General features: G+C 41.5%; 1 protein-coding gene across 11 annotated transcripts in view; it reads right to left on the reverse strand.

Moving 5' to 3' along the window:
- Positions 1-23,273, reverse strand: part of CTBP1 (C-terminal binding protein 1) — a 259,594-nt gene that overhangs the window by 178,792 nt on the left and 57,529 nt on the right. The window contains exon 1 of one of the 11 annotated variants that reach the window (XM_030191083.1): positions 22,387-22,479. The exons of the other annotated variants lie outside the window; for them this stretch is intronic. The gene's annotated coding sequence lies outside the window, so the exon portion shown is untranslated. Of the gene's footprint in view, positions 1-22,386; positions 22,480-23,273 lie in introns of those variants that run through there. 11 annotated transcript variants of the gene reach the window in all.

Raw genomic sequence — 23,273 nt, forward strand, 5'->3', positions numbered from 1 at the left:
GATAAAAAAATATCAATATTCCTAATGGAAGCCTGCTGTAACGGCTTAAAGAGTAGATTAGAGTGCCTTCAACAGCAGGGAACACCAGAGGATGAATGAACTTGACCTCATGGAGAAAGGGAACAACATTCACTTGAGTTGCTAGCGATCTTTCACCTTGCCCCAGAAGCAAGAGAGAGCCGCAACTTGCACCTCAAGAGAAGTAAGGGCTAGGCCACTATATAGACCCTCCTGCAAAAAGACCAAGATAAAAGGCAAGTCTGACTGCTGCACTCACTCCTTATACCAATGCTGAACGCTTTGGCAAACATATACTAAAGACATTGAGCTTTTCCAAGCTTTGAAAAGGGTAGCTATCAGTAAAGGCACACAATCTTTGCATCTCAAGCAGCTCCTCTCAAGGGTCTTATGTTGTAAGCCAAAAGTGATCTGGATTCTTGATAGAAACTTGTCCTTATGACAGAAGCCCCTAGAAAACTGCAGGGTCTGTGTACTATAGCTGCCAAGGCCAATCTGGAGCCACTGAGATCACTAGAAAGGGATGTCTCAACACTGCAAATCACTTGACTGAGTAGAGGCCACAGAGTGTCTCAGCTAAGGGTGAACTAGTGCATTCATCCTCACTGCTCCTTCACCATTCCTGCGGCTGAAGTGGAAACACTTGTCATTCTGCCTAACTGCCATGACATCTGAATAAGGAAGCCCCTCAATGTGCCATCAGCATCCCCAGATGATGTTACTCCTTTCCGCAAGACATTGTTATAGTTGCCTTTGGAGAGGATTAACTTTAAGCTGTTAAAACCTTGTAAATTGGAGCTTATACCATGAAGCATCTCATTATTTGACTGTTTGCTTTGGTACCACCCAACATGAGTGTTTTGCTCCAAATCCTCCTGTACGCTGGATGTGCTGGAACCAGAAGAACATTGTGATGTTTAAAAGACTACTGAAGCAGCATCTGTTAACACGGGTAGATCAATAGGACGCAAAAAAAAACGTTGTAGTGTCCAAACTATTACTTAAGTAGCAGCATTTGTTAACACAGACAGTTTGTAAAATCTCTGTATATTTTTTGACTGAACATAGCGATTGATATTTTGAGTGTGTTTTGTTGGTTCATCTGGTACGTATAGTAGGTTATTGTCTGTTTTAGTGTATGTTTTTATTATTATATATGTTTGTACTCTGTTCTGGATAAGAGCAGAATATAAATTATTTAAAAAATGAAAAAAATCTAGCAGATGCTGGAGCGTGATATAAATGGCCTAGCGCTTTGAAGCTGAGCTGCTAGAGGAAATCAGAATGCACCTCAAGACCCATTGGTCCGAGTTGATGCAGCCTCACTTATGTCTGAAAAGGGTCAGTCTTCCCTCTATCTGAGCCTTCAAGGGGCCTGGTACAATCTCATTGTGCGCCTCTGGAACACCCAACAAAGTCAGGGGTCCCAGAGTCCCCTGCCTCTTAGGGCCCTGAAAGGAACTCATCTTAAAGGATCTACTATGGCATGAAGCAGGCCCAGACTGACACCTACTAGTCCATAACCAGACCCCTCCCCTAGGATGGGGCCTGGCTGAGGGAGCACGTGAGGAGACAGAGAGAACGAGCCTTCCCCCAGGCCTTGACCAGTTTCTACAGGTTCTCTCTGAAGAACAATGGTCAGTGAAAAGCAGCTGACTCAAGATAGTTTTTGGAGGCCATATCCGCCACCCAGTGATGTAGTGAGCCACCTTCAGGCTACCAGAACCAAAGCCACAGAGTATGAGGTCATCAGCACCAAACTGAGAAGACCACCAGGAAGGCTGCTTCAGATTCTAGCCAGGTTACCTCTGGAGACTCCGGCAGCTGCTATATAACCAGCACAACAAGGCTCTAGCCACACAGCCTCCACACGTGGCAGCATGGACTTCCATCAAAGATATGCTTAATACAATGCAGTCTTTAACTATCGCCTGTAAACCAGTTCCAGCCCACCCAGCCCTCTGATAGAAGAAAGTGACTCAAGGGTGAAGGGATTACTTAACAAATATTTCTGGTCTGTGTTCACAGATGAAGGGAAAGGAGGACCACAGAAGATAAACATAAAAAGGAACTAAAGTGTGAACAATTTTCAAAGGACTGTGTTTGTAAGGAGCTAGCTTAATTAAAGGTGGACAAAGTGATAGGGGCCAGATGGCATACATCTGAGGGTACTGAAGGAAATTAAGGAAGTTCTAGTAGTTTTGACCTTTTCAATGCTTCTCTAGAGTTGAGAGTGGTCTCAGAGGACTGGAGGAGGACAGATGTGGTCCCCTCCACAAAAGCAGGGAGGTGGTTAGGAACTATAGGCCGGTTAGCATGACCTCTGTGGTTAATTAATGGGAAAGCTTCTAAAACAGCATAGTGAAGTTTACAGAATCCAATGGACAGCACGAACTGAGGCAACATGGCTTTACTAGAGGCATGTCTTGTCAGACAAATCTGATCAATTTCTTTGACTATGTATTAATAGAGGTGGATCGTGGGGAGTACTAGATGTGGTGTCCTTAGATTTTAGCAAAGCCTTTGACACAGTTCTGCACAATTTATAAATGAACTGAGTGCCCTTGGTAAGGGCCCTAAAGTAAACATCATCTTCCACTCAAACGGTTCCTAACCCACTCAAAGGGTTCTGGTAAATGGAGCTCACTGTGCGAAAAGGGACTTGGTTATTCGTCCTATTAATTTTAACATTTTTGTAAGTGATATTGTAGGACAGTTGTCTGTTGTATACTACCAGGCAGAAGACTTACTTTCAGTTTCCAAGTTTGGCTAGTCTCTCATAGGCCAGTCAAGGCTGGAGGAGCAATATTCATAGTCATTTAGGGCAGGGAGTTACAGCTTGGCCACAGCAGCACCCACGTAAAGGCTAGATTCAGGATGCATGCATATAAGGGAAAGGGAAATGGGACTTGATATAGCGCCTTTCTGAGGTTTTTGCAACTACATTCAAAGCGTACTTATTTTGTACCAGGGGCAATGGAGGGTTAAGTGACTTCCCCAGAGTCACAAGGAGCTGCAGTGGGAATCGAACTCAGGTCCCCAAGATCAAAGTCCACTGCACTAACCTCTAGGCTACTTCTCCAGTCCATATAAGGTGTTCTAGGAGGAACTGTAATCTATGGCTCTGACAAGGTCTGTAATTGCAGTGGTTGGTCTACTGGGTTTAGAGAGAGGAAAAAAATAAGGTAAATCTCCATGTACTTATAAATGAAGGCTCATGGTGCCTTTGCATAACACGGTAATTTCAAGCAGGACTAAGAGCCCGCAAGAGAGAAAAACTGCTGAGCCTAACAAATTGTCATTCTTATTTTTTCCCCATCTAAAATTAAATACTACACATAATTCAAAGTTACAAGCAAATAAGCTACTTTAATACACTAAATTTTAGATAGGTCCAGCATATTGTTCTTTACATTAATATGCCAAATTATATATCTATACACACACACAGAGCTAACAAGATTACACTTTGAACCTCAAGTAACACAGTTCAATATAACTCAGAATTACTTACAACACAAAGGTTGGACCCTTTATTTTTTAATATATTATACTGGAAACCTTATATAACAAGGAGTCACTCATAACATGGTCAAGTATCCTGGACCTCAATGTTCATGGTTTAATAGGGAAGAAAACAAATTTGATAACCCCATTAAAACTGTGGAAAAGGCAAAAAAATTGTATTGGGGGAGGGGGGTTATCTCTTTATTCTTTCCAATTCAAAGAAGTTGAAAAGAATTATACAAAAAGGGTCAAGATCAGGAGACAAGCATTTTATGAAAATTTAACAAAAGGGGATGAAAGCTGGCATGTGGGAATAACAGGTAAACACTGAGTATGAAAATGAGCCAGATTGGACCAACAGTTCCAGATAAATAAGCCCCACCGCTCCCCCAACGCATATCTATAGGAAAAGGAGTTCCAGCTTCTGCAGCTTAGAAACCTATACACAGTGAACCATAGCAGTTAGGGAATACCTCCTTTTAAATTGCCTCGCCCTGATTTCTACTCTCCCAGCCACCTCAAACTTCCCCACAAAGTAGTCCATCACCCTGCAAACTCTCTCCATCTCTGAACTGCCCCACCCCTAAAACCCACTCTCTAAAAACTGCCCCCCTGCAATTGTCCACCACCCTAACCACACCCATCCCCAAAACGGCCTCCCGAAACTATCTCAGCGTGCCCCAAACTGTCTCAAATTACCTTCCTGCAATTTCACCACCACACCAACCTATCACCTGTCACAGATACAACGCATGCATAGCACAGTCACACACTCACAGATTGTAAATAATTTCTTGTACTTGGGAGTGCAGTTGAGTCATTCTGATCTATATTTCCTTTTTCTTAATTCCACCGCAAAAAGTACTGACAATCATATAACTCTCTTACTGGTTGCTATATGTATTCCCAACTAATATCTCTTGCAATTTACATAAGTATTGCCATACAGGGACAAAAAGGTCCTTCAAGCCCAGCATCCTGTTGCCAACTGTGGCCAATCTAGGTCACAAGTACCTGGCAAGATCCCAAAAAAGTACAAAACATTTTATACTGCTAATCCCAGCAATAGTGGATTTTCCCCAATTTAATAATGGTCTATGGACTTTTCCTTTAGGAAACCGTCCAAACATTTTTTAAACTCTGCTAAGCTAACCACCTTTACCACATTCTCTGGCAACGAATTCCAGAGTTTAATTACACGTTGAGAGAAGAACCATTTTCTCCAATTCATTAAAAATGTACTACTTTGTAGCTTCATCGCATGCCCCCTAGTCCTAGTATTTTTGGAAAGCGTAAACAGATGCTTCACGTCTACTCGTTCAACTCCACTCATTATTTTATAGACCTCTATCATATCTCCCTCTCAGTCGCCTCATCTTAAAGCTGAAGAGCCCTAGCCCATTTAGCCTTTCCTCATAGGGAAGTCTTCCCATCCCCTTTATCATTTTCGTCGCCCTTCTCTGCACCTTTTCTAATTCCACTATACCTTTTTTGAAATGCAGCGACCAGAATTGAACACAATATTCGAGGTGCGGTCGTACCATGGAGCGATACAAAGGCAATATAACGTCCTCATTTTTGTTTTCCATTCCTTTCTTAATAATACCTAACATTCTATTTGCTTTATTAGCAGCACACTGAGCACAAGGTTTCAATGTATGATCAACGATGACACCTAGATCCCTTTCTTGGTCGGTGACTCCTAACATGGAACCTTGCATGACGTAGCTATAATTCAGGTTCCCCTTTCCCACATGCATCACTTTGCACTTGCTCACATTAAACGTCATCTGCCATTTAGAAGCCCAGTCTCCCAGTCTCGTAAGGTCCTCTTGCAATTTTTCACAATCCTCCTGCGATTTAATGACTTTGAATAACTTTGTGTCGTCAGCAAATTTACTTACCTCACTAGTTACTCCCATCTCTAGGTCATTTATAAATATGTTAAAAAGCAACAGTCCCAGCACAGACCCCTGGGGAACCCCACTAACTACCCTTCTCCATTGAGAATATTGACCATTTAATGACTCTCCAATTTCCTCTGGTGTCTTTCATGAAGAAACACCTTGACAAACGCCTTCTGAAAATCCAGATACACAATATCAACCGGCTCACCTTTATCCACGTTTGTTCACCTCTTCAAAGATTTCTCTTCACTAAATCCATGTTGGCTTTGTCTTATTAATCCATGCTTTTGATTATGCTCTGTAATTTTGTTCTTTGTAATAGTCTCGACCATTTTGCCCAGAACCGACGTCAGATCCCGGATCGCCTTTGGAACCTACTTTAAAGATCGGTGTTACATTCACCACCCTCCAATCTTCCGGTACCATGATCTATTTTAAGGATAAACTACAAATTACTAATAGCTCTGCAAGTTCATTTTTCAGTTCTATCGGTACTCTGGAATGAATAACATCCAGTCCAGGAGATTTGCTACTCTTCAATTTGTAGAACTGCCCCATTACATCCTCCAGGATTACAGAGAACTCATTCAGTTTCTCTGACTCATCAGCTTCAAATATCATTTCTGGCACCGATCTCTCTCCCAAACCTTCCTCGGTGAAGACCGAAGCAAAGAATTCATTCAATCTCTCCGCTATGGCTTTGTCTTCCCCGATCGCCCCTTTTACACCTCGGTCATTTAGCGGTCCAACCGAGTCACTTGGCTCTCTAATGTTAAGTTGCGGTCTATTGTAACGCCGAGGATTTTCAGGCTGTCTGAGATAAGGAGGGTGTAATCTGGGGTGTTGATAGTTGTGGGGTTGTCCGCGCTATGTTGGGATGAGAGGATGAGACAGTGTGTTTTTTCCTTATTGAGTTTTAGTTGAAATGCATTTGCCCAATAGTCCATGATGCTCAAGCTGTTCTTGATTTCGTTGGTGATTTCGGTCAGTTTAGATTTGTAAGGAATGTATATTGTGACATCGTCTGCCTAGATGAAGGGGTTAAGGCCTTGGTTGGATAAGGACTTGGCTAGTGGGGTCATCATTAGATTGAAGAGGATCAGTGATAGTGGTGATCCTTGTGGTACTCCACAGTCTGCTTTCCACGGTGATGATATGATTGAGTTTGATTTTACTTGATATGTTTTTGTGGTTAGGAAACCCTTGATCCAGCTAAGTATGTTTCCACCAATTCCAAACTTATCTAGTAATCTTATTAATATGTTATAGTTTACCATGTCAAATGCACTAGACATGTCGAATTGGAGGAGCAGGATGTTTTTGCCTATTGCTATTTCCTGCTTGAATTTGGAGAGTGAGTAGTACTGTTTCTGTGCTGTGGAGGGGGCGAAAACCTGACTGTGATTTGTGTAGTATTGAGAATTTGTTTATGTAATCTGTAAGTTGTTTGGTTACCATGCTTTCAATCAGTTTGACTGACAACGGGATGGATGCTACTGGATGGTAGTTAGTGATTTCACTGGTTTTTTTTCTTGGTGTCTTTTGGTATCGGGGTGAGTAGGATATTGCCGTAGCATATAATTTAGGTGGGATGTGAAGTCTGCTATGAAGCGGATTTCATTAGGTAGTTGGGGCAGGTATCCAGTTTACAGTGGGTGTTTGAGAACCTGATAGCCTGTGCAACTGTATCGACGGTGAGGGGGCAAAGTTTAACCAGGTTCAGTCAGCCGGGTATTTTCCAGTGGTTGGGTCCAATTCATTAAGAAACTTTTCGATGTCAGTGTTGATCTGAGGTAGCGTGTTACGTAGGTTTACAATTTTTTCATTGAAATACTTAGCAAATTTATTTGCAGATGGGATGTCTGTATTCGATGTGGTGACCAGGTTGGTGTCTAGGAGTTTGTTCACAAGTTGGTATAATTTCTTCGTGTCTTTGTAATCTGTTCCTATTTTCATTTTATAGTAAGATTGTTTGGACTTTCTTATAGTGTATTTGTACTTTCTTTGTGATTGCTTCCATGTGTTGAGTGTGTGTTCATCTTTTGGTTTTTTTTCCATGCTCATTCGAGTATTTTAGTGTTTCCTTCTTAGATGGTGATGAAATGTATTTAAAACAGAGCACTCCTTGCTTGTTATCCTAATTACAATAACTGACTATAAATGAAGAGTTGTCCTAGGGGTGGACAGGTGTTGGGGAGGGGACACATTAACATACTGAAAACAAGGCACATACATTAGGCCAAAGTGTGTGTGTGTGTGTGTGTGTAGGGAGGGGGGTGTGCACAAAGAGAGATGCTGAGGAGATTAGGTTTGTCACCTTTCTGGCTCTTTTTAATATTAACAGAATTTTGTATTAATGGCCAGAATGCAGAAGGATGATTAATGAGTTTGGACATTTTTCAGAATTTAAAAACTGTATCTGCAGTTTTCTAATTCTCCCTCTTGTATTATTCGTTAGCTTCAGAACTTTTAGTACTGGAACAGTGCTGGGCAGACTTTTACGGTTTGTGCCCTGAGAAAGGCAGGGACAAATCAAAGTCCGCTATACATTTAAAGTAGCACATACCATGTAAAATAAGTTTATCTTGTTGGGCAGACTGGATGGACTGTTCAGGTCTTTATCTGTCGTCATTTACTATGTTACTATATTCAGCCTCACTGAGGTTGTTTGTAGGATCCAACCAAAACCAAGGCTGTGGAAGAGGGGCACTAGAAGGCTGCTCTAGTCATAGGCAGGGAAAGTGAGGTGAAGGAAGTTCTTATGATGCAAAAGTGAGGTTTCTACATGTGGTGGTGGTGGGAGAGAAGAGAAATGAAGCCACCCCAAAAATTGCCCCAATGCTTTTCTATGGGAGAAGCAATTCCAATAGTTGCAAACACTGATTCACTGTAATACAGCTATTAAGACATTGCACCTTTCAAAAGAGCCCTCTCTTTTTCTCTCTCCTCCCAATCACAGAGAATCAACATATGCACCAAAGCACACATATACATGTCCCTACATACAAATAGATATACCAATCCACACACAGCCAGATAGACATCATTAATTTATTAAGATCAAGTTACTGCTTTATATATAAGCCATGCTCTGCATGCTTTCTCTACTTGTTTGAATACAAAAGAATGTCTTACACTAAAACAGGGAGAATTTACATCAGTCATTTTTAAAATAATGTCTCAAAACTATTTTATAGCACGTGTACTCTGTCAACCTGTCTCAAATGGGAAAGTAGCTACTACAATAATCTGCTAAAAAGGGCAGAATAGCGGAGGCATCAGAGGCAGGCGAGAAAGGAAGGAGAGAAAAACAGGCAGAGCTGCATAATGGAGCTAACCAGTTGACTTTGACAGCAGCATCCTCTGCAATGCTCCAGGAAGCTTCTATTTCTGTACTTTTCTGATAATGCATGTTGACTTCCATTTCTGGTGATGATCATTAAAATGGCTTATTTCAGATATTTCCGCATACCTTTCTCTTGCAAACACATGTCCAACACAAAATCCTTTATGCAAAGCCAACAACTGAACTTGTTTTATAAGAAACGCTCAATTTGGACTAGACAGGGTGTTTCAGCTATCAACCAAAGTCGGCACACATAGCAACTATTCCCGGGATTCTATATATCGTGCCTTAATTTCTGCATGGAAATTGCCATGGGTTGGGGAGTGGGCGCTTCTAAAATCCATGCACTTTTGTTATAGAATACACCCACTATGGGCCTAATTTAGGTGTTGGGATTTACGCCAAGTAAATATGGCATAAATGGCCACAACCAAATTTAGTCACATGGAGAGGCACGCAGTGTATTCTATATACTGCGCAGAAATTTAAGCCTATTCTATAAAATATAGGCATGCTTTAGAGCAGGGCCGCTGAGAGGGGGGCGCCGGGGTCTCTCTCTCTCCTGCTCCTGACGGGACTTGAGTGATCGCATCCCAACAGGCGCAGGAGAGAAACATTTCTGGCGGCAGGCCCCCCCTGGAGGCTGGGGAGGACCCGGAGGAGCAGACACTGCAGGTCTTCCTCCAGCGCTGCTCTTCTGCCCACTGCTTGCTGAGCAGCTGCTTTTCCTCTCAGGCACGCATGCTTGGTTTTGAAACTGAACATGCCCTGAGAGAAAAGAGAGCCGCAGGGGCAGGTAATCGGCAGAGTGAAGAGTCGGCGTTGGAGGAACTCGTCTTCTGCTAGTGGGACCTCAGGATCCCCACCAGCCAAGGTATTTGAATTGCGGCAGCAGCGACGATTGTGGTGGTGGGGGGTGGCAGCAGCAGATGATGACTGTGGGGGAAGGGGGCGGCAGCAGCGACGATTGTGGGGGGCGGAAGCGGCCCTGCCCCGGGCCTGGTTCAGTCTCTCGACGGCCCTGCTTTAGAGAATACGCCTAGGTGTACCGGTTTTCTGTGCAGAATTTTCAAGCACCATATACAGAATCTAGCCTTAAACTCATAACATCTGTTAGAAAATATATTCTTTATTTTTCCCTTTTTTATTCAGATTCTCTATGCCAACTTTATTAAGTTTTATAAAAAAATACTTATTAGATTATATTCTTTGCATATAATGGACTAACTTTATGAAGTCAGCTTTTGTATCATCTTGTCTAACAGGTTCCACTCTTTCCAAATCTATAATTTGACACTGGATTCATCAGTGCCAGAAAAGACATCTGCAACTAAAAACAAAAATCTGAACCACATTCCAACACAATGCATTTCTGTAGGTTTTTTTTTTCTCATAATAAAAAGGTCTTTGTGCAATCACAATACTAAGCAGCTGTGATGTAAACCATGGGGGAGGGGTGGGGCTATAATTTTTGACACACATTATAAATATCTTTTCAAAAGAAAACAAATAAAAGGTTGGGGGGGGGGGGTTCTTGTTAGCTAGTGTATAGATTTCAACAACTATCAAAGACTATTTTAATACGAAGAGAATCCTCTGAATTGTTTTTAGCATTTATTGGATGAGCATGCTGGTTGCTGTTGACTGAGATAACCTACTCCATAAAGGACAGAAGAAAACCCTGCTCCAATATTAAAACCTTTTATTATTATTTGTTTGTAATCCGGTGTAGTTTCTATGGCCTTTAGATCTCCAAGGGCCTCAACATTAGAGAATGACATGGGACGGGGAACTGCAGTAACCGCAGGGATGGGGACGGGGACAAACTTTTTCCCCGTCTCATTTTCTAGTTGGAAGGGTAGAGGGTGGTGGTGGGAAAGAGGATTATTATAGCTGCCCATTGTTATTATTGTTTTCTATTTGTATTTTATACACAACAGTTGCACAGCATATTGTTCCTTTTTATACTTTAATAAAAAGATTTAAATATAAAATCATAAGTGTTCAAGGCTTCTGTAGATAAGAACAGAGCCCACGGGGACGGGAACAGAACCTGCGGGGACAGGGTGGGGATGGAGACAGAAACTGCGGGGACAGGACAGGGACTAACTTTGTCCCCGTGTCATTCTCTACTCAACATATCACTTGCACAATAAATTCACTCCTTTCTCCATATCCCAGCCCTAACAGACATGACACTTGAATATTGATGCCCAAACTTTTTTTTTTTTTACTATGGTGGAACTCCTAAAATATTTTTTTAATACACCAAAGCACCCTCAATTTATGTAAGCATTCATATGCACACATGTATACATATACACTTTCCTGGGAAGAGGTCAGGAAAAATCCCCCTGATCCAGCTCCTGCTCCAGTTCAAGCTTTCCACCTCTCCAGCTCATACACTAACACACAGCAACCAGGTTCCAAATCATAAAGAGCTTTTATTTAGCACAAAGAAGTAGATTCCATTAGCAAAGTTCAGTTCCCAAAACACAGCACAAGTCCCCCTGACATGTTCTTCAGGATTCAAAGGAAAAATCAACCCAAAAATAATTAATGCAAAAAACAGCACAGGAAGGGTTTCTCTTTTCTTCCCTAACCCAGCTTGCATTTTTAAGTCCATAACAGATCCTAAGTTTCTCATAAGTTTGAGTCAGCGTTTCCAAGACACAATCTAGAGCTGTGCCCCTTAATGAACTTCTCCCTGACCGGGTTAATTCCTCACCTAATCCCAGCCATAGTCTTGGACTGCTCAATAACAGTCTCTGCACCCTTCACATGGCTGACTCTGACCCCCTCTTTCTTCAAGGTCAGTAACATTTCCCCAGTGAGAACTGGACACCAATTCTTTCTTCCAGCCACAGGCTAGGAATACACAGTCTCTGCACCCTTCATGTGACTGACCCTGACCCCACCCCCTCTCTTCAGGTAGGTCAGTAACATTTCCCCAGTGAAGACTTGACACCCCTTCTTTCTTCCACTCACGGGTAGGACTGTTAAAAAAGTCTCTGCACCCTTCATATGGCTGACCCTGACCCCCTCTCAATTTCCAGGCAGGTCAGTAACATTTCCCCTTCTCTCACTAACCAGTCACTACATTAACTTTAAGGTCCTCCTGCCCTGGGTTAGGTAGCCCGTTTATGCCCTGCAGCCGATTCTATGTGAGGAAGGCTCCTCCTGCCCTCAGGCAGGTTGCTGTCCTACTCTTTCTCCTTTTCTCCCCGTCCTTGTCCCAGCAGGCTTTTTACTTGTTTCCCAGCCTCACAGTGGCTCCCAGAGTATACTGCTTAGTAAGTCAGGTGCAAAGGGCTGGATCCAATCCCTGGCATGTCCCTAAGGACAGATTCCTTTCCCTCCAGGAAAGCACTACAGGTGTGGAGCAACTCCCTTCCTGAGACCATGCCAGGTTTTCTCCCTTCCAGGGTTCTGTGCCTGTCCTAAGAAAAGACCTCACTAAGCACTACTAGGATGGGTTTAGAACTTGGGGAAATCTGCCCTCTCTGTAATTATACTCACCCCTCTCCTGCTCCATGCCTTCCAGTGACGCACTGCCAGCTATCCAGGTAAAATTCCTCTCCCTTCTTATAGTATTTACATGGCAATAAGATATGAAGAGACAACAGGGAGACCAGAAGGGTGTCTCATACATCACGTTATACAAACAGATTCTAACTCTAATTCTAACACAACTGTAAATGCTAATCCAAATCATGCTAATATTTATTCCAAGAAGAACTTCAAAAATCCTCTTCTAACAAAAAGTTTTAAACCCAAAATAAAGAAGTATTCATAACAAAGATCAATTTAAAGATTATCTTCAGTGCAAGGGATGAGCCTGTTTTCTCCATACACAATTGTTGAATATTTGCCTACCTCTGAAAATTTGGATTATGTGAATTTTTTCTTGGTGCTCTGTGGGGTCCTTTTACTAAGCTGATCAGCGTGTGCTGAGGCCCCCTTTTACAGCAGTGGGTAAAAGGCAGCTTTTTTTTTTTTTTTTAAAGAAATAGCTGTGCAGTAAGGAAAGCACTTACCGCATAGCCATTTTGGGGGAGGGAGCACTTACCAGGGCTCCCACGCTAACTCGGCGGTAAACAGGATTACCGCCAGGTAAGCATCGGTGCTACAATGATGCCCGCTGGGGATGGGAACTACCGCTGGGCTCCTGCGCTAGTTCCGAATTGGAACGTGAGCCCATTGCTGCGTGCCAACCCTTTAGTAAAAGGGCTCCAGTGTGACTGTGTTGTGATTAATTGCCTTTCCTGTCTTTGATTTGGTGTTCCGTTTCTTGCCTTACATTTTTCTGTTTTTATTTATTGTATTATTTATTTATTATGGGAATAATTAAAACAAACCTGAGTACTGAACAAGTGAATAATGGGTTAGGAGTTAAAAGCAGACTCACAATAATGTTAAATGAAACAGCCCATCTCTTGGGCATAAAGAGAAATCTGAATCATCTATATATTGTGGAATATTTCAAAACGCAAACCAAGTGCTAATGTAATTGCCTATGGCTCATGTTTGATCTATGCTTACTGTACACCGCCTTGAGTGAATTCCTTCAAAAAGGCAGTAAATAAATCCTAATAAATAAGTACTCATTTCCAACCTGTATCAATTTAAACCTAAACCCAGAGTACTGATAGAACTGAAAAAAGAACTTGCAGAGCTATTGTTAGTAATATGTAATTTATCCTTAAAATCGAGCGTGGTACTAGAAGATTGGAGGGTGGCCAATGTAACGCCTCTTTTTAAAAAAAGGTCCCAGAGGAGCTCCGGGAAATTATAGACCAGTGAGCCTGAAGTCCATGCTGGGCAAAATGGTACAGACTATTATAAAGAACAAAATTACAGAGCATATTCAAAAGCATGGATTAATGAGATAAAGCCAACATGGATTTAATGAAGGGAAATCTTGCCTCACCAATCTATTACATTTCTTTGAAGGGGTGAACATACATGTGGATAACGGTGAGCCGGTTGATATTGTGTATCTGGATTTTCAGAAGGCAGTTGACGAAGTACCTCATGAAAGACTCCAGAGGAAATTGAAGAGTCATGGAATAGGAGGTACTGTCCTATTGTGGATTAAAAACTGGTTAAAAGATAGAAAACAGAGAGTATGGTTAAATGGTCAGTATTCTCAATGGAGAAAGGTAGTTAGTGGGGTTCCCCAGGGGTCTGTGTTGGGATCGCTGCTTTTTAACATATTTATAAATAACCTAGAGATGGGAGTAACTAGTGAAGTAATTAAATTTGCTGATGACACAAAGTTATTCAAAGTTGTTAAATCGCGGAAGGACTGTGAAAAATTACAAGAGGACCTCACGAGACTGGGCGTCTAAATGGCAGATGACGTTTAACCCTAGAACGCATATTGGGGGCCTTTTAGGCCCCCATGCTTACATTTTTGCTATTATCTGCAAAATTACTTTAGTTAGAATTTTGAAACTCAAGGTATTCCTCAAGTATGTCATTGTTGATAATATCCAGTTGTTCATATAATTTTTTTTCATAGGCATTATGGTGTAACAATGCTTGTTTGGTGAAAACTACATCTGTACGAATTGGGGGCCTTTTAGGCCCCCGCTGTTTTTATCATGTTCTCAGAAGTGTTTGTGTCTCAAGTTACTTTATTTGTACTCAGTAATGCTGGTGGAGGGGCCAGGGTGTGGATAATAACATGTGAGGATGTCATGTGATTTTTGGAGGGAGTGATAAGGCCATGACATCACCTCAGGTCCTCTGAACACTGAGGACAGTATACACTGTGAGCTAATTGCTGAAGGACCTGTGATAAGATAAGCTGAGAGGAAATCTGTTTCATTTTCTAACATCTAGTCAGCAATGGCACAGTCTTCCTCCAAGTGTCTGACTGACCAAGAGATTGAAGCGATTATGTTTCAAAGCGATGATGAAAGTGAACTATCTTTGTCTGATGAAGAATATCTGCCACCAGCTAATCAAACATCCTCATCCAGTGATTCTTCTGATGATGAAGAAGTGAATCTAGTGGATCCTCAAGAAGTGATAAGTAGAACATCCAAAACGAATGTTTTTTGGGACAGTAATCCTACATTAGTCGGACGTACTCCAATACACAATATTGTGAGACAGGCTCAAGGAGCTGTGGGAAGTCCCAGTTACTTTACCCCTAAAGATGTATTCTGTACTTATTTTTCTGACAATATTGCAGAAGAGGTCCTATTATGTTCAAACCTAGAAGGAAGATGTATCGCTTCAGCAAAAAATAAGTCCTGGAAAAATATCTCAAAAGAGGAACTTTATGCATATATTGGACTTTTCCTGCTGGCAGGGAGTCAAAAATCGTATGATGTCCCAATACGAGAATTATTTCTGGACCCACTTTCTGATCCACACTATAAGGCGACAATGTCAGTGGGCAGATATGAGGAAATTAGAAGGATCATTCGCTTTGATGATAAGCGAACTCGTGCAGCGAGGTTTGAAACAGACAAATTAGCCCCTATCAGTTATATCTGGAACATATTTATCAAAAATTGCACAAAACTTTACAATCCTAGTACTAATGTTACTGTAGATGAGCAACTTGTACCGTTCAGAGGACGCTGCAAATTCATACAATACATGCCCAGCAAGCCAGCCAAGTACGGTATAAAAATCTTCTGGATGTGTGATTCTGCAAATTATTATGGCATAAATGGCGTAATCTACTGTGGCAAAGAGGTTGGTGCACCAGTACAGAAGGATCTGGGGTCTGAAATAGTCAAAACTCTTGCTGTTCCAATATTCAATTCAGGTAGAAACATCACCATGGACAATTATTTCACCAATGTTGAACTAGGCAATTTTCTGCTTGCAAAAGTTATTACACTTGTTGGTACTATAAAGCAAAACAGACGAGAAATTCCAGCAGCACTCAAACACAATCGTCAGCGAGCACTTTATGAGAGTGTCTTTGGATTCAATAACAAAGCGACTTTGGTATCTTACAAGGCAAAGAAGGAGAAATCTGTAATTTTACTCAGTACCATGCATCACGATTGCAGTGTTGACAGCAATAACCAAAAATTGAAACCAGAAATCATCCTGCATTACAATGCAACAAAAGGAGGTGTAGATAAAATGGATGAGATGGTGGGAGAATATTCGTGTAAGAGGCAAACAAAACGATGGCCTGTAGTACTATTTTCAAATATGCTTGATGTAGCAGCCCTAAATTCATTCATTATTTATACAGAAACTCATCCTGAATTTCATGCACAGAGGAAGGACAGGAGACGCTTATTCTTGAAGGACCTTTGTCATGAACTTGTAATACCTCACATGATAGAGCGAAGCGACTTGAAATGCTTGCCAAAGAAAACTAAAGAATCAATGAAACGGTGTGGCGTACAGTTTCAGATTACTCCAGAGCCAGGAGAAAGAAAACGAAAGCGTTGTTTCATGTGTCCAAGAAACATAGAGAGGAAAACTGAGCGATATTGTTCCACTTGTAAGGAAACTGTTTGCAAAGAACACTGTTCTGAAAAAATAACATGTCAGAATTGTTTGGAAGACTAATATAATAGAAAAGAAAGTTAGAATAAAAATGTAGCTGCAGCTAATTTGCTATAGATTTCTATGCATTTTTGTGTGTTTTCATGTCTTTGCGTGAAATTTGGGAAAAAAAAGATTTTTTGGTGTTTTCTGTGAAAAATTATAATTAAAATGTTGTCCACTATTCATATTTTATTGAGCAATTTTGAAATAAACTTGTGAAAGTTATTTAAGTGTGTTTTTCTACATTATGTGTATGGGGGCCTAAAAGGCCCCCATGACGTTAATATGTATATTTTTAACGTCATGCGTTCTAGGGTTAATGTGAGCAAGTGCAAAGTGATGCATGTGAGAAAGGAGAACCTGAATTATAGGTACATCATCCAAGGTTCCACCGAACAAGAAAGGGATCTACGTGTCGTCGTTCATAATACGTTGAAACCTTCTGCTCAGTGTGCTGCTGCGACTAAGAAAGCAAAAAGAATGTTAGGCATTATTAGGAAAGGAATGGAAAACAAAAATGAGGACATAATGCCTTTGTATCGCTCCATGGTGCGACTGTACCTCGAATATTGTGTTCAATTCTGGTTGCCGCATCTCAAAAAAGATAAGAGTGGAATTAGAAAAGATGCAGAGAAGGGAGATGAAAATGATAAAGGGGATGGGACGCCTTCCCTATTAAGAAAGGATAAAGTGGCTAGGGCTCTTCAGCTTGGAAAAAAAGGCAGCTAAGGGGAGATATGATAGAGGTATGATACAGTGAGTTGAACGGGTAGGCATGAAGCGTCTGTTTACGCTTTCCAAAAATACTAGGACCAGGGGGCGTGTGATAAAGATACAAAGCAGTATATTTAATACGAATTGGAGAAACCTTTTCTTCACTAAACGTGTAATTAAACTCTGGAATTTGTTGCCAGAGAATGTGGTAAAGGCTATTTGCTTAGCAGAGTTTTAAAAAGGTCTGACTGCTTCCTAAAGGAAAAGTCCATAGACCATTATTAAATTGGACTTGGGGAAAATCCACTATTTCTGGGATAAGCATTATAAAATGTTTTGTAGTTTTTTGGGATCTTGCCAGGTATTTGTGACCTGGATTGGCCACTGTTGGAAACAGGATGCTGGGCTTGATGGATCTTTGGTCTGTCCATATGGCAATACTTATGTACTTATTAATTAGTTTGTCCATAATTTGCATAAGGATTTCGGAACAGTGATGTTAGAGAGAGGAGGTGAAGAATTTTCATTAAATCTAAAAACAGCCCAGAAACTTAGGAACCATTGGCTGAGACCTCTCTTACATACAATGAATGCAGTGGGCATATAAATCTCACTCTTGCATATTCAATTCTACTTACTACTCCGAGCTTTCTTAATTTCACTCTGATTATATATACCTAATTGTTTACAGACTATAATCACTATAGGCTTTAAATTTTATTATTTTCAATTAAATAATAGACTCCTATTTCACATTTTTGCATTTATCTTATAAAAAATCTCTACCTTACCTTCATACATACCCACACTCACTCATAACTCAAGCCTTGTGTATTGACTGTACTATATTTCTAACAAGATTATTCCCTTGCACAATTCCTTGTGCTTCGATATCTATGCACAATAAATTTCTTTCATTTTTACATTCATCATCATCTTATCATCATTTAACTCAACAACATATGCTGATCTTTCCCCTTTGTGTCATAGATCTTGAAACTACATTCTCTGTTTGGTTTCTCGTCTCCTTCTCTGAACCGTCAAGTCCAAAGCTTGTTTCATGCACAAATACACAATTCCTGAAGCGAGTTCCCTCAGGGGTGAGCCAGAGGGATAATAAGAACAACACATAAAATATAAGGTAAGAGAGAATTGAAAATATGGTGTAGATGTGTATATTGAGTGAGAAATGAGATATTTTAACTTCCTTACATGATCATTATGTTACAGTCAAAACCCCTGATGACGCTCAATTGCGAAACACAATTGTGTAGGGTGTGACAGAAGATACAGCCCATACCTCCGAAGGGAGGTGAATGGCGAGAACTAACAAGTGCCCTGAAAGGTTCAAGACTTTGGGAAAAGAGGAATTAAGAGGCAGATGCAGCAACCAAACGTAAAAAAATCTAAATCGTTAAAGTCCCTAACGATTTTAAATAACGAAAAATGCACCAAAAAAAAAAGTCACACATGCTGAGATCGGTAGTGAAACGTACAATGTATCAAAGAATCACAATACACATCGTTAATCGGCCCCCAAATCATGCGCAGAGCAGCCAAGCGTTATGTTAGCTGCTCTGCGCATGCCACAAACAGTCAAAACACAGTCAAATCGCAAGCACATGGCTCCCAAATAAAAACAAAAATAAAAAAAAAGGGTCGGGAGGGGGCAAGGGCGCTCATCAGGAGCGTCCTGTACAGACGGCCTTGCCCCCCCCCCCCCGCTGCTCCCCACTTTCCACCGCTCCCCCCACCCCGAAAAAGCAAAATTCTAGCAGCCCCTGCCCCCTCCCCACTTTCCGCCGCTCCCCCCACCCCGAAAAAGCAAACTTCTAGAAGCCCCTGCCCCCCTCCCTTCCTCACTACTCTCTCACCTCAGCTCCGCCTCCCGACATCCTCCGTCCGTGCCCCGCCCCCTTTTGGGGTCGTCGCCGCCATTCCCCTCCTCCATCGGGCCCCCCTTCCTCTTACCGGGCCCGTGCAGCGCCTCTCTCCTCTGTCCGAAGGCGCTGCACGGGCAAGAAGAAAGCTGAATCAGCTGATGCCTGCCTTCGCCTAGCTTCGATAGAGCGTCTTTCTCCTCCTGGGCCCGCCCCTGTCTGACGTCAGTAACCTACGTAGGTTACTGACGTCAGACAGGGGCGGGCGCAGCAGAAGAAAGACGCGCCATCGCGAAGGCAGGCATCAGCTGATTCAGCTTTCTTCTTGCCCGTGCAGCGCCTTCGGACAGAGGAGAGAGGCGCTGCACGGGCCCGGTAAGAGGAAGGGGGGCCCGATGGAGGAGGGAATGGCGGCGACGACCCCAAAAGGGGGCGGGGCACGGATGGAGGATGTCGGGAGGCGGAGCTGAGGTGAGAGAGTAGTGAGGAAGGGAGGGGGCAGGGGCTTCTAGAAGTTTGCTTTTTCGGGGTGGGGGGAGCGGCGGAAAGTGGGGAGCAGCGGGGGGGGGGGGGCAAGGCCGTCTGTACAGGACGCTCCTGATGAGCGCCCTTGCCCCCTCCCGATCCTTTTTTTATTTTTATTTTTTTATGTGTTTTCTGAGGTCCTTTGGACCAATCACAGCGCTTTTAGCTCTGCTAATGCGCTGGGATTGGCTCAAAGTTTGTTTATTTTTTCACTTAACACTTTTTCCTGCCACGGAGCTGTCCTAACGAGAGGTCCAGACCTCTCGTTAGTTTTCCTGCCTTTTTCCTGCGTAAAGGCAATCGGAAAAGGTTAGTGCATGTCGTTTCAATGGGGTTTTCACACTAATTGCTCATCTCCATTCCGTTTTCGTTAGCTGCTACTGTCGTCGGAAAATAGGCTTAAGTGCATGGAAAGGATAGGAAATTCTTCCCTGAGGGCTCATTTAACGATGAAAAACGTTTAGTGCATCTACCTCTAAGAGTTCATAATAGAACAGAAAAACGCAAAGAGCAGGACTTGTGCTTTTGTGCATGAAACAAGCTTTGGACTTGACGGTACAGAGAAGGAGACGAGAAACCAACCAGAGAATGTAGTTTCAAGATCTATGACACAAAGTGGAAATATCAGCATATGCTATTGAGTTACATGATGATAAGATGATGATGAACGTAAAAACAAAAGAAATTTATTGTGCATAGATATCGAAGCACAAGGAAATGTGCAAGGGAATAATCTTGTTAGAAATATAGTACAGTCAATACACAAGGCTTGAGTTATGAGTGAGTGTGGGTATGTATGAAGGTAAGATAGAGATTTTCTATAAGATATATGTTAAAAATGTGAAATAGGAGTCTATTGTTTAATTGAAAATAATAAAATTTTTGAATATTCAATAGGGATATCCTGAAAATCAAACCTATCTGTGACCTAATACAAAATTCACATCGATAATTCTCTGCAAGGTGAATTTTCAATAAAAAGTTATTTGCTAAAGCCAGATCAGGCATGGCTTAGCAATTAAAAAACAAAACATTTTTTTTCTATTTAAATTGGATTTTTACAATGTTTTGCAAAACATATATGAAGCATTGAAATGTTGAGGTTGTTTATATGTTCAATGCTAATTTTAATGGTTTTATTATGATGTGCTGACACACTGTAAGCCACCATGACTGGCATCAAACCAGAAGGGTGGTATATCAAACAATGCAAATAAATAAATAAATAAACTTCTAATCTAGTTCCTTTTGCTCTACCTAACAGACATGTGACAAAGTCCCCCCCCCAAAAAAAAAAAAAAAGTTTGCTTTTGTTGTTTTTCTTTACTTTTTTCGGTATACTGCCAAAGTTCAACACAGTCACCCTTTTGTGTATTGTGGATAACTTCAATTGTTTTAGAAAGTTGCCTATTTGCTTGTGCCTGCTTTGTGCAGGAATCCTCCATCTTGAAGTGCTTCTGCTGTAGGGGTCCTCAATATCACTTAGAAAGCTTCATGTTCTGCATGGTCACGTCAATAGCCCAATGAAATACCAAGGTAGAGCACAGTGTTATTCAAAATACTAGGTTAAAGTACTTAAGTAAAACTAACATATATTTTAATACTACTAAGGAACACACAAAAAATGTACTTAAGTGAATGTAAAGTTATTACCTAATATAATACTTCTTGAGTAAAAAAAATAAAAGCAACGCAACTGCAAAGACTGTTAACATTTTTATCGCTCTACGATTCAATGCACTTTGCTTTAAGTAAAACAATATTTTGAAAATGACTATCACTCATGTGAGTGCGCTTGTGAATCCCTAAATCCAGCACAGCTAAAAAGGTGCTCAACAACTACACTAATAGGAAGTAGACTGTTCAGTCTGATAAAAAGTTCCTTCAAATCAGGCCAGGCTGCAATATTACTGATGTCTTCTGAATGGGTCTCCAGGTATTGATCAAGGGAATTTCTGTTGCAAACATTTGACTTCGATATAGCAAAAAATATTTCATCATCATCTGCATCACTTACATCTTCATCTTCGTTATCATCATTATGCTGTCCAATTACAGAGAAGGCTTTCACAAAGTTGAAATCATTGTCTCTTGTTGTCCTACCAATTATTTTATTTTATGGCAAACTCTGAATATCTGCAAGAACATCAAATGTGTGGGAACCCTCGATCTTCAGGTCAGACAAACAAACCTCTTCTCTAAAGACTTTTTACTTTTAACTGCAAGCATCAGATGTAACTGAGTAAAAGTAGTAAAATTATTAGTTCGGTAAAAGTAACAAATGTTTTTTGTACTTCTTTACAAATTAAAGTGACAAAACTTTTACTTAAGTACAGTAACTAGTTACATTTACTTAGTTACTATACAACACTGGTAGACCATCTCTGGAACCACCTTCATGATTTCCCCTCTGCGGTGGAAATTAGACAACTCAATTCATTAGAGAATCTCCTCTCCCTCTTATGCAGTTTGGACTGCCACCTGAAGCAAATACTTCACTTCTGCACTGAGGCTTAAGAAGTCTGAACACAGAAGAGCATTGTATGAAGTCTATTTCCTTTTTGCTCTACTTATTTACAGGTACTCGATTCAATCTAAACTTCCCTTATACAAGGTGGCACAGTGCTTCAACAGATGGCCTCATATGCATGAGTTCCTCCAGTCTCTGTGCATTCTCAAAGCAGTGGCCTTGTGCATGTCCAGGAAAGTCTGCCAGAAAGAACAAGCTGACTGCCATGATTGTGCATAGTTTTCCCTGTGCGCAGGCAAACTGGACCTAAGCTGAACCACCGTAGCCTTCTCTTGCGCAGTCTCTGAAAGCTTCTGTTGTGCAGTCCTTGCAATTTTCTGCTGAACAGTTGCTGCCAACATCTCACTGCAAGATCACACTATTCCTTCCAAGTCTGTGCCTCATGAGCACACTCACTGGTCTCATTCAGTAGAGATGCTTTCAGCTTACCTCTTCTTCCAGGAAATTCTAAAGCACTGTGGGAAGGATTCACTTAAAGGAGAACCTCCACGCCTACTGTGATTCTGATGACTGCATGGACACCATGTGATTTTCTTTGTTGGCTTCAGTCATTTTGTTTCTGTAATATGAACATTGACGGAAGGAAGAAAGGAACAAATTTTGGACTCCATCAACACCTTTTTTTTTTTTTTTAGCAGTAGCCAAAGTTGAATTATATTCAGGTACAGTAGGTATTTTCCTGTCCCTGGAGGACTTACAATCTAGGGGCCCTGTTTACTAAGCTGTGCTGTAGGCGTGCTAACAATAGAGACACCCATTATATTCCTATGGGTGTCTCTAGCATTAGCGCTCGCTAATTTTTAGCATGCGCTAAAAGGTTTGCATGCCTACGTAAACAGGTCCCTAAGTTTGTACCTGAGATAACAGGGTGTTAACTGACTTGTCCAAGATCACAAGGAGGTGCAGCAGGATTTGAACTGGGTGTCCTGGTTCTCAGACCGCTGCTCTAACCATCAGACTACTCCTCCACCCCGCTTTGTTTCAGTTTCTGCTGAATATGGAGAAATTAGACCTTACCTGCTAATTTGCTTTCCTTTAGTCCCTCCGGACCAGACCAGAATGTGACTGAAGGGCTCACCACCTTCCACCTGCAGGTGGAAGGTGGTGAGCCCTTCAGTCACATTCTGGTCCGGTCTGGAGGGATGCTAAGGAAATATTCTTTGCCTTGTTATGCACCTTAAGGTGGAGTTCCATAAACCACATATTGGTATCTTTCCTCGATATATTGTTTACTGCCTAATTAGTGTCTTCTAATAAGCTGTGGATTCTCCTGTTCACTTTCACTGACGTGATATAGTGATGGCTTATGTTTCACT

This window comes from Microcaecilia unicolor, chromosome 2 (assembly GCF_901765095.1).
Source record: "Microcaecilia unicolor chromosome 2, aMicUni1.1, whole genome shotgun sequence".
In the NCBI taxonomy this organism is placed as follows: domain Eukaryota; kingdom Metazoa; phylum Chordata; class Amphibia; order Gymnophiona; family Siphonopidae; genus Microcaecilia; species Microcaecilia unicolor.